Source organism: Zophobas morio, unplaced genomic scaffold, assembly GCF_036711695.1.
Source record: "Zophobas morio isolate AGI-343-1 ecotype UQ-CSIRO unplaced genomic scaffold, CSIRO_AGI_Zmor_V1 ptg000041l, whole genome shotgun sequence".
NCBI lineage: Eukaryota > Metazoa > Arthropoda > Insecta > Coleoptera > Tenebrionidae > Zophobas > Zophobas morio.
In genome coordinates, this window is record NW_026972146.1 from 1,818,843 (window position 1) to 1,834,374 (window position 15,532).

Below are 15,532 nucleotides of genomic sequence, written 5' to 3' on the forward strand. Positions count from 1 at the left end.
CCCTCCTACACTGCAAGTTTAGTTCCTCTTATCTCCGATCTCGAATCCGTAATTCGGTCCAAAAATGCGATTAGAGGAAATCAGGAATCGAAAAATGTCAAAGGTGGCGCAACTCTTACAATTATCGATTGCCAAGTGATAAAAATAAAAAATCGCCCAGTGGAAGCTGTCGACTGATTGTTTTAGAATCCGTTGCCTGTCTAGCCCACCGGCCATAAATTAATAAGAAAACCGATAAACCCGCGACAATAAACATATAAATACCTCCGACGAGATAAAAGTTACGGTGCGAATGACTCGTAAATAAAGCCAATTGGCAGTTTTCAGTGTAAAGACACCGAAAGCAATTGAAAAGAATTGATGGGATCGTTAAACTGGGCAAGTGGGAGGTCGATAAGTCCAGCAATTAGGGCCAATTCGAGGTCCGTTTTTACTTTCGGCGATTAATAACGAGACGAAGACACCAAGGACAGAAATAACAACCTCTTGGGTGAAATATGCGAAACGGACCCAGCAATAATCGGTCGACCAAGCGATCTCCAATTAATTCAATCAAAACGCAATTTGAGGGAGAATAGATAGCACACGTCGCCGCCAATTTAAATATATCATTAATGAAGACGTGATGATAGAGCCGGCTAACGGTGATTTATGTGCGAGCATGCTCGTACCATCGTCGAAGGATAGGGATTGATACATGATAAGACATGAACGGTTTCATCAAGGAACGGTTGTTGTAAATCATTATGGAGGTATCGCAGGTTGTAATCTTACTTCTGGATTCGTGACTTTTTAGCGCATTTCCTCGTTGATGTGACGTCATTGGTAAAATTGCTGGCGAAGAGGAAATGTGATGGCGGCGGCTGCAACCAGATATGGGACTGATAAGAGGCGACGAGGAGGAAAATTCATGGAAAGTGACACCGGCTATCTGTTATCGGAAAGAAATTCTAGCACCTTGACACTGCATCGGATGTGCTGACGGAGAGGTCAACGATGGCGAGGGTCGAGGCAGGGCAGGACTAGGAGAGTGAACCAGTAGGCCCAGATTCGAGTCAATAGAGAACAAATGTAGAAACACCAGAGAGTTTGGTCAGGTCTGGAAAAGTCCGGTCTAGTCTAGTCAGGTCAGCAAACATCAAGTCTGGTCTGGTCTGGTGAACTTTATAGACTTTTTTTTTCAAAAATGAAATTTGTCAAATTTTCGAAATTTAACAAAATACATTTTCTTGTAGATTTTGGAATCTTGGTCCTGAAAATATAAACAGGTTATATTTTTTCGAATTAGCACCTTGAGATCTATAAGCCAGAATTTTTTTCCGATTTTTAGACAACTTTTTCAAAAGCTCAATTTTTTCAGGCTCCTCATTTATGAAAATTTCGACTATCTTAGAAATTTTCGTAAAGGGATTTTATTGGACATTTTGACCTCCAAAAGTCGTTTTCGGCTTTTTCATTTCTTCGAACATTACTACCATTTTCCAGAAGAATTTCCATTTGAATTATGGTAGTTCTTGGATTTTTTTCAAAATTGAGTTTCAGAGCAAATATTTATAAAATCTTGCTCTAGGACTATGTACAGAGTTTTTTCCTGATTTTCAGACAAAATTTTCAAAAGTTCAATTTTTCCAAATAAAATTTCGGACTTTTTTCGGTATCTTCGAAAATTACTCAAGGAGATTTTATTGTAGATTTTGAGTTCAAATTTTATTTTCGAATTCATTTCTTCAAAAACTTCTACCTTTTTTCCAGAATTCCCATTTGAATTGGGGCAATATTCAGAACAAAAAAAAAAAATTTCAAAGCCAATAAAATATAAAATCTTGGAAACTCGCTATGTTTTCTTGTGGACAAAATTTCGAAAAGCTCAATTATTTCACATTTTAAGAAAATTTCGACCTTTTTTCAATCATCTTCTGAAATTACCAAATGAGATTTGATTGTAGATTTTGAGCGCAAAAGTTATTTTTGGTTTCATTTTTTCGGAAATTCCTATCGTTTTTCCAAAATCGTACATTTGAATTATGGCAATTTTGTTGATTAAAAAAAAATGTATTTCAACGCGAATATTTATAAAACCGTGCTTGATCCAGAATTCTTGCCAATTTTTAGGCAACATTTTCAAAAGCTCAAGCAAATTTCGAACTTTTTTCGACCATCTTCAAAATTACCTAAGGGAATTTTATCGAACATTGCTACCACTTTCCAGAATTATGGGAGTTTTTAGGATTTTTATTTACCGAACGTAGACTCGGGAAGTGTTGTAGTCGAGTCCATCGGGCGACTGGCTACTTTCATGTGTTCTCGAGGTGTCATGACCTTTAGAGCACTACTGGATTATTTTAGCTTACGAAGTTTATCCAAGGATTGCATCATTGAAAAATAAGATGTCGAAGATTATTTCGACAGAACTTCCCTTGACTCGATTTTTTGCTTGAATTTTTCAATTTTAATTTTCTCAGTTTCTCGTTTCCTCAATTTTTCAGTTTTTCGATTTTCCAACTTTTGGATGTTTCATTTTTCAGATTTTGTAACTTTTCCATTTGCAATTTTGCGAGTTTTTAATTATTAATTTCTCAATTTTTGGATTTTTCAATTCAATTTTTCGATTGTAATTTTTCAAATTTTAATTTTTTTGTTGGTACTTGCCTGATAAGATTGATTTTGGAAAATCATATACCCTTTAAAAAGATAGAGGGCGGGTGGGCGGGCCTAGTACATGCTAAGATAAAACTAATTTTGACAAATCACATACCCTGTAACAAAATGGAGGGTGGGTGGGCGGGGCTAGTACTTGCCAAAATAAGATTGAATAATATTAAGAGTAGTCACTGGAATAAAGAGGGTGTCGCTGGGCGGGGCTAATCCTTGCTTACAAGACTCTTTAACTTAAACTCAGCTCCGCCCTGGATTTTTTGAATGAATTTTTCAATTCTTCAGTTTTTCAGTTTTTCTCTTCAGTTTTCGATTTGCAATTTTTCGAGTTTTCAAGTTTATAGTTTTCAAGTTCAAAATTTTCAATTTTCCAACTTTTGATTTAAAATTTTAATATCTTTATCTTTTATTTATTTTCGTTATTTTGTCACTTATTCGGTTTTTCAGTGTTTCGATTTTATTTAATTTTTTCTCAAGCTTTATTTTTTTTTCAGTTTTTCATTTTTTTGTTTTTTCATTTTTAAGATGTGACTCTTCGAGTTTTCATTTTTAAAGTTTTCAGTTTTTCGATTATCCAACTTGTGTATGTTTCAATCTTCAAATTTTGCAATTTTTCCATTTGCAATTTTTCGAGTTCTCAATTTTCAATAACTCACTTTTGGATTTTGCGATTTTTCGTTTCTTCAATTTTGCGATTTGTAATTTTTTAATTTTTAATTTTTTTGTTAGTATGTACTTGCCTGATAAGACTGATTTTGGCAAATCACATTCCTTCCAAAAAGATAGAGGGCGGGTGGGCGGGCCTAATACATGCTAAGATAAAACTAATTTTGGCAAATCACATACCCTGTAAGAAAACAAAGGGTGGGTGGGCGGGGCTAGTACTTGACACAACAATGTAAAATGGGGCCCCTCCCACCATCATGATTTCGTTTTCATCATTCGTTGTTATTGGCTCTGAAGAATGAATTTCACCAGTTTTCAATTTTTAATAATTCAATTTTTCAATTTTGAAATTATAAAATTGAAAGAATTATTGAAAAAATAAAGGAATTGTAAAAAGGAAAAATTGTGATCTGAAATCGAGAATATGAAAATCAAAAAAGCGGCAATATGAAAAACAAAAATTAAGTACGAGAAACTGAAAAATCGAAAAATTGAAAAACTGAAAATGAAAGACGAAAAATTCTAATGTCAAAAAATTGATCGAAGGTAAATAGAAAATCCAGATTTTTCAAAAAATTATAAGATTTGATTTTGCGAATTTTATTAAACTCCAACCGGTTTTCCAGAATCGCCAATTGAAATATCGCAATTTGGAAAATTTTCGAAAAATTCGGATTTCGCTCTGAATATTTCGAAAATATTGCTCCGTGACCGTAAACATGCTATATTTTTAGAATCAGCACGTCAAGATCTATATGCCGGATTTTTTTGCTGATTTTTGGACAAAATTTTCAAAAGCTCAAATTTTTCAGACTCCCCCGATATGAAAATTTCGAACTTTTACCGATCGTCTCCGAAAATTACGCAAGGGAATTTTATTGTACATTTTGACTTCCAAAAGTTATTTTCAGCTTCATTTCATCGAAAATTTCTCTTATTCCTGAGTTATTGAAATTTTTAGGAATAAAAAAAAAAGTTGAATTTCGGAACGAATATTTATAAAACTTGCTCCGGATCCATAAACATGCAATATTTTTCGAATTGGCGAGTCGAAATCTATACCCCAGAATTTTTTGCTGATTTTTACACAAACTTTTACAAGGCTTAATTTTTTCACACAGCTCTCTTTTAAAATTTCGACCTTTTTTCCACCATCTTCAAAAATTATCCAACGGGATTTTGTTGCAGATTTTAACATCCGAAAGTTATTTTCGGATTCATTTTTGCCAATATTCCTACTACTTTCCAGAATTTTCTATTTCATTTATTGCAACTTTTAGGGTTTTTCAAAAAATTTAATTTCATAACGAATATTTATGGAATTTTCCCCCGCAACCATAAACACGGTATATTTTTTGAATTAGGACGTCTAGATCTTAATCCCAGAATCTTTTTGCTAATTTTTAGACAAAATTTTCAAAGTTCGATTTTTCCAAATGAAAATTTCGGACTTTTTTCCATCATGTTTGAAAATTACCCAAGGAGGTTTTATTGTAGATTTTGACTTCAAATTTTATTTTCGGCTCCATTTTTTAGAAAATTTCCACCATTTCAATGCGAATAAAATATAAAATCTTGCTCTGGAATCATAAACACATCATGTTTTTCGAATTACAACGTCCTTAAATTTTTTGCTGATTTTTAGACAAGATCAATTTTTCCAAATGAAAATTTCGTACTCTTTTCGACTTTCTTTGAAAATTACGAAAATTTTGGTGCAGATGTTGATAACTCAAAAGTTATTTTCGGATCCATTTCACCGAAAATTCGTACAATTGTTTCAGAATCGCCGATTTGAATTATGGCAATTCTTTTTTTTAAATTGAGTTTCAAAGCACAAATTTATAAAATTTTGCTCCGGAACTATATGCACGATATATTTTCCGAATTAGCGCGTTAAAATCTATACCTGATAATTTTTTGCTGATTTTTATACAAAATTTTCCAAGGCTGATTTTTTCACATTTGTCTCTATTTTTTTATTCATTTCTGCGAATATTCCTACGACTTTCCAGAATTTTCTATTTCATTTATTGCAACTTTTAGGATTTTTCGAAAAATTTAATTTCATAGCGAATATTTATGAAATTTTGCCCCGGAACCATAAACACGCTGTACTTTTTAAATTACCACGTCTAGATCTAAATCCCAGAATTTGCTGAATTTTAGACAAAATTTTCAAAAGCTCAATTCAAATGAAAATTTCGGAGTTTTTTCCATTGTTTTCGAAAATTACCCAATTTATTGTAGATTTTGATTTCAAATTTTATTTTCAGCTTTATTTGTTCTAAAATTTCTACACTTTTTCCAGAATCGCCCATTTGAATTTGACCAATATTTAGGATTAAAAAAAAAATGAATTTCAAAGCGAATAAAATATGAAATCTTGCTCCGGAATCATAAACATGTTATGTTTTTCGAATTACCACGTCGAGATCTAAATCCCTTCATTGTTTGCTGAGTTTTAGAGAAAATTTTCCAAGTTCGATTTTTCGAAATGAAAATTTCGGACTTTTTTTCGATCATCTTTGAAAATTACCCAAGGAGGTTTTATTGTAGATTATGACTTCAAATTTTATTTTCGACTTCATTTCTTAGAAAATTTCTACCATTTTTTAGAAAACGCTATACTTTTTAAAGTACCACGTCTAGATCTAAAGCCCAGAATTTGCTGAATTTTAGACAAAATTTTCAAAAGCTCAATTTTTTCAAATGAAAATTTCGGACTTTTTTCCATTTATCTTCGAAAATTACCCAATTTATTGTAGATTTTGATTTCAAATTTTATTTTCAGCTTTGTTTGTTCTAAAATTTCTACACTTTTTCCAGAATCGCCCATTTGAATTTGACCAATATTTAGGATTTAAAAAAAATTGAATTTCAAAGCGAATAAAATATGAAATCTTGCTCCGGAATCATAAACATGTTATGTTTTTCGAATTACCACGTCGAGATCTAAATCCCTGAATTGTTTGCTGACTTTTAGAGAAAATTTTCCAAGTTCGATTTTTCGAAATGAAAATTTCGGACTTTTTTTCGATCATCTTCGAAAATAACCCAGAGATTTTATTGTAGATTTTGATTTCAAATTTTATTTTCGGCTTTATTTGTTCTAAAATTTCTACAATTTTTACAGAATCGCCCATTTGAATTTGATCCAAATTTAGGTTTAAAAAAAATTAATTTCAAAGCGAATAAAATATAAAATCTTGCTCAAATGAAAATTTCGGACTTTTTTCGACCCAAGGAGATTTTGGTGACCTAAAAATTCATTTTCGGCTTCATTTCTTCGAAAATATATTATAAGTGCGTCATTAGGGGCAGCCTGCTCGTCACGGGTGGAGATAAATTGCGGCTTTTTGCGTGATCCGCTCGTTGTATAAAGAAATTGCGTCACTAGGTGTAGTCGCGGCGTAAATATCTTGTCTCGCTTGGAGTGGAGTTGTGATTTTTAGACACAAAAACGCAATTTTTCCATACTTCCTCCTAAAAATACATATTTTGAAATGTTTTAAAAATTGAGTGTTATTAGACTTTAGACTATTATCCCTGGTGGATTTTTAATTGAGTTTACGTTTAACTCTGCGTCTATTTTGACTTCCTGAAGCGTAACATAATAGCCCTGACCATACTGAAACGCTAACTAGATTAATCCGCTCATTTGCATTAACCATGTGAAACAAGCCGCACAAAATCGCGATTAATCGCCCCCGAAGACACCACAGCCCCCAAGTGCCATAAGCGCCATCTCTAAACGCCCAGTATAAAAAACCCATTAAATTCCATCCCCCTTAATCCCTCCATCACTCCGCCGCAATTTTCCGCGAATTTTCCATTAATAATGTAAACCGCCCCCGAACGTTCTCGAAACGTCTCAACAACCCCTAATCCGCAATTTCCCACGGATGTGCTTTCCACACATCTCCAAGAAACAATCAGCTGTCAGTCGTGCCCACGCAACGCCTGCGTCTTTTCACGCCCTGTTGCCTCCTCTACGCGAATTCCGCCCCCGCCGACTCCAGACTTTACCAACACCGAACACTGCTAACCCCCCAAAGCTTTATATTTTTCACAAACCCCTTCGAATTTGACCGAATGACGCCCCCGCCCCGGTTATTTATACACAAAAACAAAAAACCGTGTTTAAATCGCGATTATCCAGTCGCGCGGCGGAGGGCGGCTGCGCCGCAGCCCCGCATCGCGCGGTGCCGCTACTCCGCCGCCCCAGCCGGCAACGCCGCCTTCCACCCCTCGACACGGGTCCTGCCGTCCGGCAGTTGCCATCCGCCTCCTTCCGCGTAGGTGCGCTTACTTGGTCTATGGCAGCACAGCTGCCATTGTTGCTCGGCTGCGCCTCGCGATTGTGCTAGCTGGTGTCGGTCCGAGGGTGCGGAATGCGGGGCGAGAGGATACGCTGCAGCACGCTTGGGGTATGTTTTTGTTGTCCGAGAATGCTGATGTTGTTTGTTGTGGCCCCGAGAGCTTTCGGCGTGTGAACGACCCCTAATAGGTCAGGGTTGATTGCTGGTTTTATCGATTTAAAGCCACCAGCGCGGCTTATCTATGCAGAGCTGCAGGGAATTGCGAAGTCGGTCGGGTCGCTATCGGGCTAGGTGGTACCGGTGGATGGACGGGTACCAGCGCGTACGAGGTGTGCGCTGTCGGGAAGGCGAAATGGGTTGGATTGAATTATTTATGGGGCGAGGTGGCGGCGAGGGAGGGGATGGCCAGTTTCGTTGGTTTTTGTTAGCTAATACGAGGTGAAATATTTATTAAAATTGACGATGTTTGAACTGTTGCGATGTGGAGTTAAAAATTCATTAACACTTTGTTGCTCTATACTCGTTTATTCATTTGCTTCACACAATTATTAACGACGACGAGAATGCTTATATCGGTTTAATTGTATTGGTGAAGGTTTTCACACCGGGCACTGCTTTCCCGTTTTCTAGAACATCGCAATATTACTCCAATCTAAACACTCACTATTCGTTCGCACTTTTTCCGTCACTTTGTGCTCGAAATGAAAAATTGACACTTCTGTCGCACTTTCTAGAATCTAGAGCGCACTCAGTTCACTCCTTTGTTCCTAATTAGATCCCGGAGCTTCCGTTCCGGAGTCCATTTAAATTCTATTGAGTGTCATCTAATCTACCTTTCTTTGCAGTTTCCTTTCAAAACATTCAATCCTTTCGTCTTTTTACTTCCTGAGCGTAAGCCAAGGAAATATAGTAATCGAATCCATCGGGCGACTTGCCACATTTATGTTGTCTTGACGTTTCATGACCTCTAGAGTCCGTCTGTCTGTCTGTCTGTCTGTCAGTCAATAGGATGGTGTCATCTCGAAAATTTACATCAGTGAACATTATTTCCATTTTATAAAATAAGATAATATGTCGCATGTCGTTTATTCGTTTATTTCCGAAAACTTGACGTCATCTAAAAATTTTGCCGAATAAATCCGCTGATTAATAATTGAGACAAAATATGGTGATGACGTTATTACAAAACTTCGACAATTTTTCGGTTTTTAAATTTCTCTTTTCTTCAGTTTTCCAAGTCTTGATTTCCGATTTTTAGATTTTCCAAAGTTTTCATATTATACTCTTTCGTTTTTTCATTTTTAATTGTTCAATTTTACAATTTTGCATTTTTTCGAGAAGTTGAAAAATTGAAAAATCAAGAAACTGAAAATTGGAAAATCGAAAAACTGCAAAATCGTCAAAACTGTCAACACTGAAAGATCGATAAATGAAAAATTAAATATCCAGAAATTGCAAAAAAACGTTAAAATTGGATCGAAAAATTGAAACAATTTAAAATCGTAAAATTGAATAGCGAAAATCATAAAAAATTATTAGAACTAGAAAAATTTGCAAATCAAAAACTGAAGACATGAAAAATTTAAAAATCGAGAAACTGAAAAATCTAAAATTGAAAAAAGAAAAAATCAAAAAATCTCAATGTTGAAAAACCAGAAAATTGAGAACCGAATAATTGTAAATCGAAAAATTGAAACATTTCACACTCCCTTGATTTTGTAGCTACATAATAAGAGCTTTTGTTGGGAATTTTTTCCTTTCCTGATAAGGTAATTAAATCTCAAAATGTTTTATAACTTACATTTTGACCAAAATAACGGTTAATTTTTGGCTTTTTCAGTTTTCAGATTTTTCAAAATTTGCATTTTATACTTTTTCGTTTTTTCATTTTTGATATTTCAATTTTACAATTTTGCAATTTTTGCTTTTTGTTTTTCATTGGAGAAGTTGAAAAATCGAAAAACTGAAAAACGGGACATCGCAAAATAGAAAAAATGCAAATGGAAATCGACGAACTGAAGAAACGAAAAATTGAAACATTGAAAAAACTAAAAATCGAGGAACTAAATATCTAAAAATTTATTGAATCTAAAAATTGGAAAGAACAGAAAACGAATCGAATCGGAAAATCGGAAAATTATACAAACTTCAAAATTTTAAAGCAGAACTTTGACAATGAAAGATTGAAGAATGAAAAATTAAATTTCAAGGAATTGCAAAAATCGAATAAATGAAAAAGTGAAAATTTCAAAAAATTATTATGACAGATGTAAATGAAAATTGGAAAAATTGTAAATCAAAAATTAAAGAAACGAAAAATTGAAAAATCGAGAAACTGAAAAATCCAAAATTGAAAGAACAAAAAATTAAAAATTTAAATGTTGAAAAATGTCGTTTATTCGTTTATCCGCTTTCAACAAGTGATGACGTCATGTTAAAATTTTGCCGAATAAATCCCTTAAATAATAATTGAGACAAATTATTGTGTGATTTTGTTAAAATGGAGATGACGTCATTACAAAATTTTGTAATGGATTTATTTACCTTTGACAATTTTTCGATATTACAATTTTCCGGTTTTTCATTTTCTTTAATTTTCAATTTTCCCGTTTTTCGTCATCACAGTTTTTCATTTTTCGACTCTTCAGTGTCTCAATTTTTAATATTTCGGTTTTTAATTTCTTTTTTCTCCAATTTTTCAAGTTTTTGATTTCCAATTTTTTGAATTTCGAAGTTTTCATTTTATATTCTTCCGTTTTTTCATTTTCAATTTTTCAGTTCTACAAATTTTTCCTTTTTTTTTCGTTCTAGAAGTGAAAAATCGAAAAACTAAAAAGTCCGAAAAAAATTAAAAAATCGAAAAACTGAAAAAACGGGAAATAGCAAAATAGAAAAAATACAAATCGAAGAAATTGAAGAAACGAAAAATTGAAAAATCCAAAATTGAAAAAAACAAAAAATTTAAAATCTCAATGTTGAAAAACCAGAAAATTGATAACCGAAAAATTGAAAAATTGAATGGAAAAATTGGAAATAAGATAAAACGAATAGAATCGGAAATTTGAAAAATCGAAAAATGAAAAATTTTAACATCTAGAAGTTGCAAAAATTGAATAAATCAAAAAGCGAAACTTTTAAAAAATAATTATTAAATATTTAAATGAAAACTGGAAAAATCTCGAATCAAAAATTGAAGAAACGAAAAATTGAAAAATTTATTAAATCGAAAAATTGGAAAATCGGAAAATTATACAAACGTCAAAATTTTAAAGCAAGACTAACATTGAAAGATCGAAAAATGAAAAATTAAATATCGGGAAATTGCAAAAAGCGAAAATTAAAAAATGTATGTAATATATTTAAATGAAAACTAAAAAAACTGAAAAATCGAAAAACTGGAAAATCCATAATTGAAAACAAAAAATCTAAATGTTGAAAAACCAGAAAATTGAAAAATCCAAAAATTGGAAAATTGGAAATAAGAAAACGAATCGAACTGGAACATTGGAAAATCGAAAAAGTATACAAACGTCAAAATTGTAACAATGAAAGATCGAAAAATGGAAAATTAAATATCTAGAAGTTGCAAAAATCGAATAAATGGAAAAGTTAAAATTAAAAATAAATATTACATATTTAAATGAAAATTAGAAAAATTGTAAATTAAAAATTGAAGAAATGAAAATTTGAAAAATCGAGAAACTGAAAAATCCAAAATTGAGAACAAAAACTTAAAAACCGAAATGTTGAAAAACCGGGTAAAAGAAAAATCCAAAAATTGAAAAATTTACAAGAGTCGAAAAATTGGAAAGAAGAGAAAACAAATCGAATCGGAAAATTGGAAAATCGAAAAATTATACAAACGCCAAAATTGTAAAACCTTGAAAGATCGAAAAATGAAAAATTAAATTTCGAGAAATTGCAAAAATCGATTAAATGAAAAAGGGAAAACGTAAGAAAGTATTATTACATATTTAAATGAAAACTAGAAAAATTGCAAATCAAAAATTAAAGAAACGAAAAATTGAAAAATCTAAAATTGAAAACAAAAAATTAAAAATTGAAATGTTGAAGAACCGACAAATGGAAAATCCAAAAATTGAAAAATTTAGAGTCGAAAATTTGGAAAAAAGAGAAAACGAAGCAAACTCCAAAATTGTAAAACATTGACACATCGAAAAATGAAAAATTAAATTTCAAGAAATTTCAAAAATCGAATAATGAAAAAGTGAAAATTAAAAAAAATATTATTATATATTTAAATAAAAATTAGAAAAACTGCAAATCAAAAATTGAAGAAACGAAGAACTGAAAAATAGATAAACTGAAAAAACCAAAATTGAAAACACAAAAAAATTGAAAATCTAAATGTTCAAAAACCGGAAAATTGAAAACCGAAAAATTATCCAGTAACTGAAAAATTTATTGCAATCCAAAAATTGGAGAAAAAGAATCGAATAGGAAATTTGGAAAAAACGTCAAAATTGTAAGCAAAACTGTAAAGAACTGAAAGATCGAAAAATGAAAACAACATTGGAAATTGTAAAAATCGAATAAAAGAAAAAGCGAAAGTTCAAAAAATATTACAGAATTATTTCAACGAAAACTAGAAAAATTGCAAACGAAAATCCAAAATCGAGACAACAAAAAATTAAAAAATCTAAACAATGAAAAACTGGAAAATAGCCAATCGAAAAATTGGAAAATTTCAGATTGAAAAAAAAATTTTAGAAACTAGAAAGTGTAATTAAAACTTAAAAATATTTTTTCAACTCTGATTAACAATCAAAATAGCCATCATTTATTATAGAACCATAATTAAAATGTCTATTTTCATATTTTTCAAAATTTTCATGTTCTACTTTTTCGCTTTTTTATTTTTGAGTTTCCAATTTTACAATTTTTCAGTTTTTCCTTTGAATGATTGGAGGCAGTTGAAAAATCTAAAAATTGAAAAATTAAAAATCGAAAACTAAACAATTGGAAAAAATTGATAAATCGAATAACTAAAAAAACGAGAAATTGCAAAGTGAAAAAATTGAAACATTGATAAATTTAAAAACTTCACATTAAAAAAAAAAGAAAAATTATAAAATCAGTACACTAAAAATATTATATTTCTCAGAAGTTCGGAAATCCATATTTCGTGGAAAACAAGCATTGGCTTCACCAAAAATTGCCGCTTACTTCCCAATATTAATAGTTTTCCGTTTCCAAATAATCTCGACCAAAATCTGCCAAAGCTTGTAACGCCGGTCACGCAAGCGCCGAACCAAATTACAAAACAACAATTATTTCACGACCTGTTCATAATTTACGTAATTTTTAAGATTCAACGATAAAACGAAAACAAAATTCCTTCCAACCAAGTTTCACCGTCAAATCTCGCATGTTATTGATCCATAATCAAGTGCACAAAGTCGCATTTGCACCCATTTCCCCCCACAAAAACCCGCATAATTCCCCCATCAAAGTACACCTCGTCCGTTTGTTTGTTCGATCACAAGCAATAATCAACCGCTAATAAACCATTAATTACACTCGTCATCACCATTCGCTTTACATAACCGTGGAACGAAAAACGAAAATTCCAGCCCACTTTCGGACCCGAACACCATAACCATCACAACACTCGTGTTACATTTATGAGGCAAAGAACAAAGAAAGCGTGCTAATTCGCGCACTATTGTGTTTTAAAAGCGCGTTTTAACACTTCCTTGTAATTCCGACAGGACGAATCTAGGTTGTAAGCATCGTACCGGATTCGAGGTATTGTCGCTCGAGGTACAGTGAGGCACAGAAAACGAAAACTAATTTTGTGTTGGATCTACCGTTAGCATAATATGTGGTTTGAAATTAACACGTAGGATTCAGTGTGCTGTTTGCTGGATAAATATGAGCACTGTCGCTTTATTGTTAACAGCTGTTTGGATGAGATGGGAGATAAAAGTGTAACCGGTGCATGTTGCAACGATGCAATTAGCGCAGAATGACGGTGAATTGAGGAAGATATGACGGAGATGTGCTAATGCACTATGAAAAGAGACTTGAAAGGGCAGTGACGGCTAAATTAATGGGATTTTTTTCGTTTTTTTTTTTTTGGAATGCAAAAATGTCGAAAAGTTCGAACGTCATAAATGTGTTAAAGTACTTAGTATTAATTTATTATTTGGCTTACAGGCTTAATAAGATTCCCAGTAGGGGTACATATTAACTTAATCTACATAATACAGATAAATCAAGAAAAATAAATAAAATAAAATAAATATTCATCCATCCAAAAATTATTCTCTTTCTTTTCATTTCCACACCTAAATCTCGCCATCATTCTTTTCTCCTTTATACTCTCTCTCTCTCTCTCTCTCTGTACGTTGGTACTTCATCCTTTACTATTTTTCTATACTCTGCATTATATCTAGACTTCGATATTCTCGACCTGCGTTCTTGCTTATCTATATCCTTATCTCTTACACTCAGTTCTTCTTTCATACTCCTTCCCATTTCTCTCATTCTCTCTATTTCTTCACATGCATATCCCTTTCCTTCATAATACTTGTCTCTTTCGTTCCAAACATGTTTTCCCCCTTCCTTTCTTATTTCTTTCCAACATTCTTGCAATATTTTATAATCACCTCTCTCACTAAACTTCTCTTCAAATCCAGCCGCCCTTTTACCCGCTTCCACTCTCATTTTCTCCCTTTTTGTTTCTTCTTTCACTATATACCCCGGCGTATACTTTTCCAATCCCAATGTCCATTTCAAGTATTTTTCTTGCACTCTCTCTATTTCTTCATATTCCCTCCATCCCCAAATCTCAGCTCCGTACATAAATACACTTTTGATCAAACTATCAAACATCATCATTCTTCTCTTATAATCATCTCCAAATTTTTTCTCTCCTATTCCCCATACTATTCCTATCACTTTGCTCGCTTTTCGGACCATTTCTTGAATTGAGCTCTTTAATGTATATCCTAAGTACTGGAATTCTTTTACCTGTTCCATGTTCTTCCCTCTCCATGCCCACTCTTCCTTCTACTTTCTTACTTTCTACCCAAACACCACCATTTTTCTTTTTTCCACATTCACTTCCAATTCCTTTTTTTGTACGTAGTTCTCCTAGCAAGGTGATCCCTCGGTAGTTCTTCACATGACTTTTTTGCTCCTTTTTAAATAATGGGCTTATTATTTAAAACAGGTATATTGAACAATCAAAAATCTCCATAAATTGAGATTTCAAAAAATTGAAAAATCGAAAGTTTAAAAATTCGGAAAATCGAAATATAAAACAGTCCAAAAATTTAAAAAACTGAAGTTTAAGAAATGAAAAACTGAAAATCCAAAAAATAAAAGTCGAAAAATCCACAAGTCGAAGAATCTAAATATCGAAAAATCCTAAAACTGAAAGAAAAATTCAAAAATTGAGAAATTAAAAAATTGAAAAATTGAGAAATCCACAATCCAAAAAAGCAAAGTCTAAAAATAGAAGAATTGAAGAACTGAAAAATCGAAACTTTGAGAAGTCGAGAACTGGGAAAATCAATAATAGGTTAATTGAGAAATCGGAAAACTGAAAATTTGGCAACGTCAAAATTCGAAAAATTGAAAAATACAAATACTGAAGATCTGAAAAATTAAAAAATCTAAAATTTAGAACATTGAACAATTAAAATATCGCAACATTAAAAAATCGAGAAATCTAAATATCAAACAATCAAAAAATAAAAATTCCACAATATAAACTTTAAAAATCAAAAAACTGAAAAATCGACAATCGTATCTCCAGAATTTAAAAAATTTGAAAATCGGACAGATGAAGAATTGAAAAGCCCAAAAGTAAAAAATCGAAAAACCGAGAAATCCAAAAACCGAAACATTGAAAAATTCAA

At 32.2% G+C, this 15,532-nt stretch overlaps 1 protein-coding gene across 12 annotated transcripts in view; it reads left to right on the plus strand.

The window, feature by feature from the left end:
* The window catches only part of LOC135141043 (protein shank), a 184,103-nt gene that overhangs the window by 93,596 nt on the left and 74,975 nt on the right, over positions 1-15,532 (plus strand). The window contains exon 1 of one of the 12 annotated variants that reach the window (XM_064071877.1): positions 7,612-7,751. The exons of the other annotated variants lie outside the window; for them this stretch is intronic. The gene's annotated coding sequence lies outside the window, so the exon portion shown is untranslated. Of the gene's footprint in view, positions 1-7,611; positions 7,752-15,532 lie in introns of those variants that run through there. 12 annotated transcript variants of the gene reach the window in all.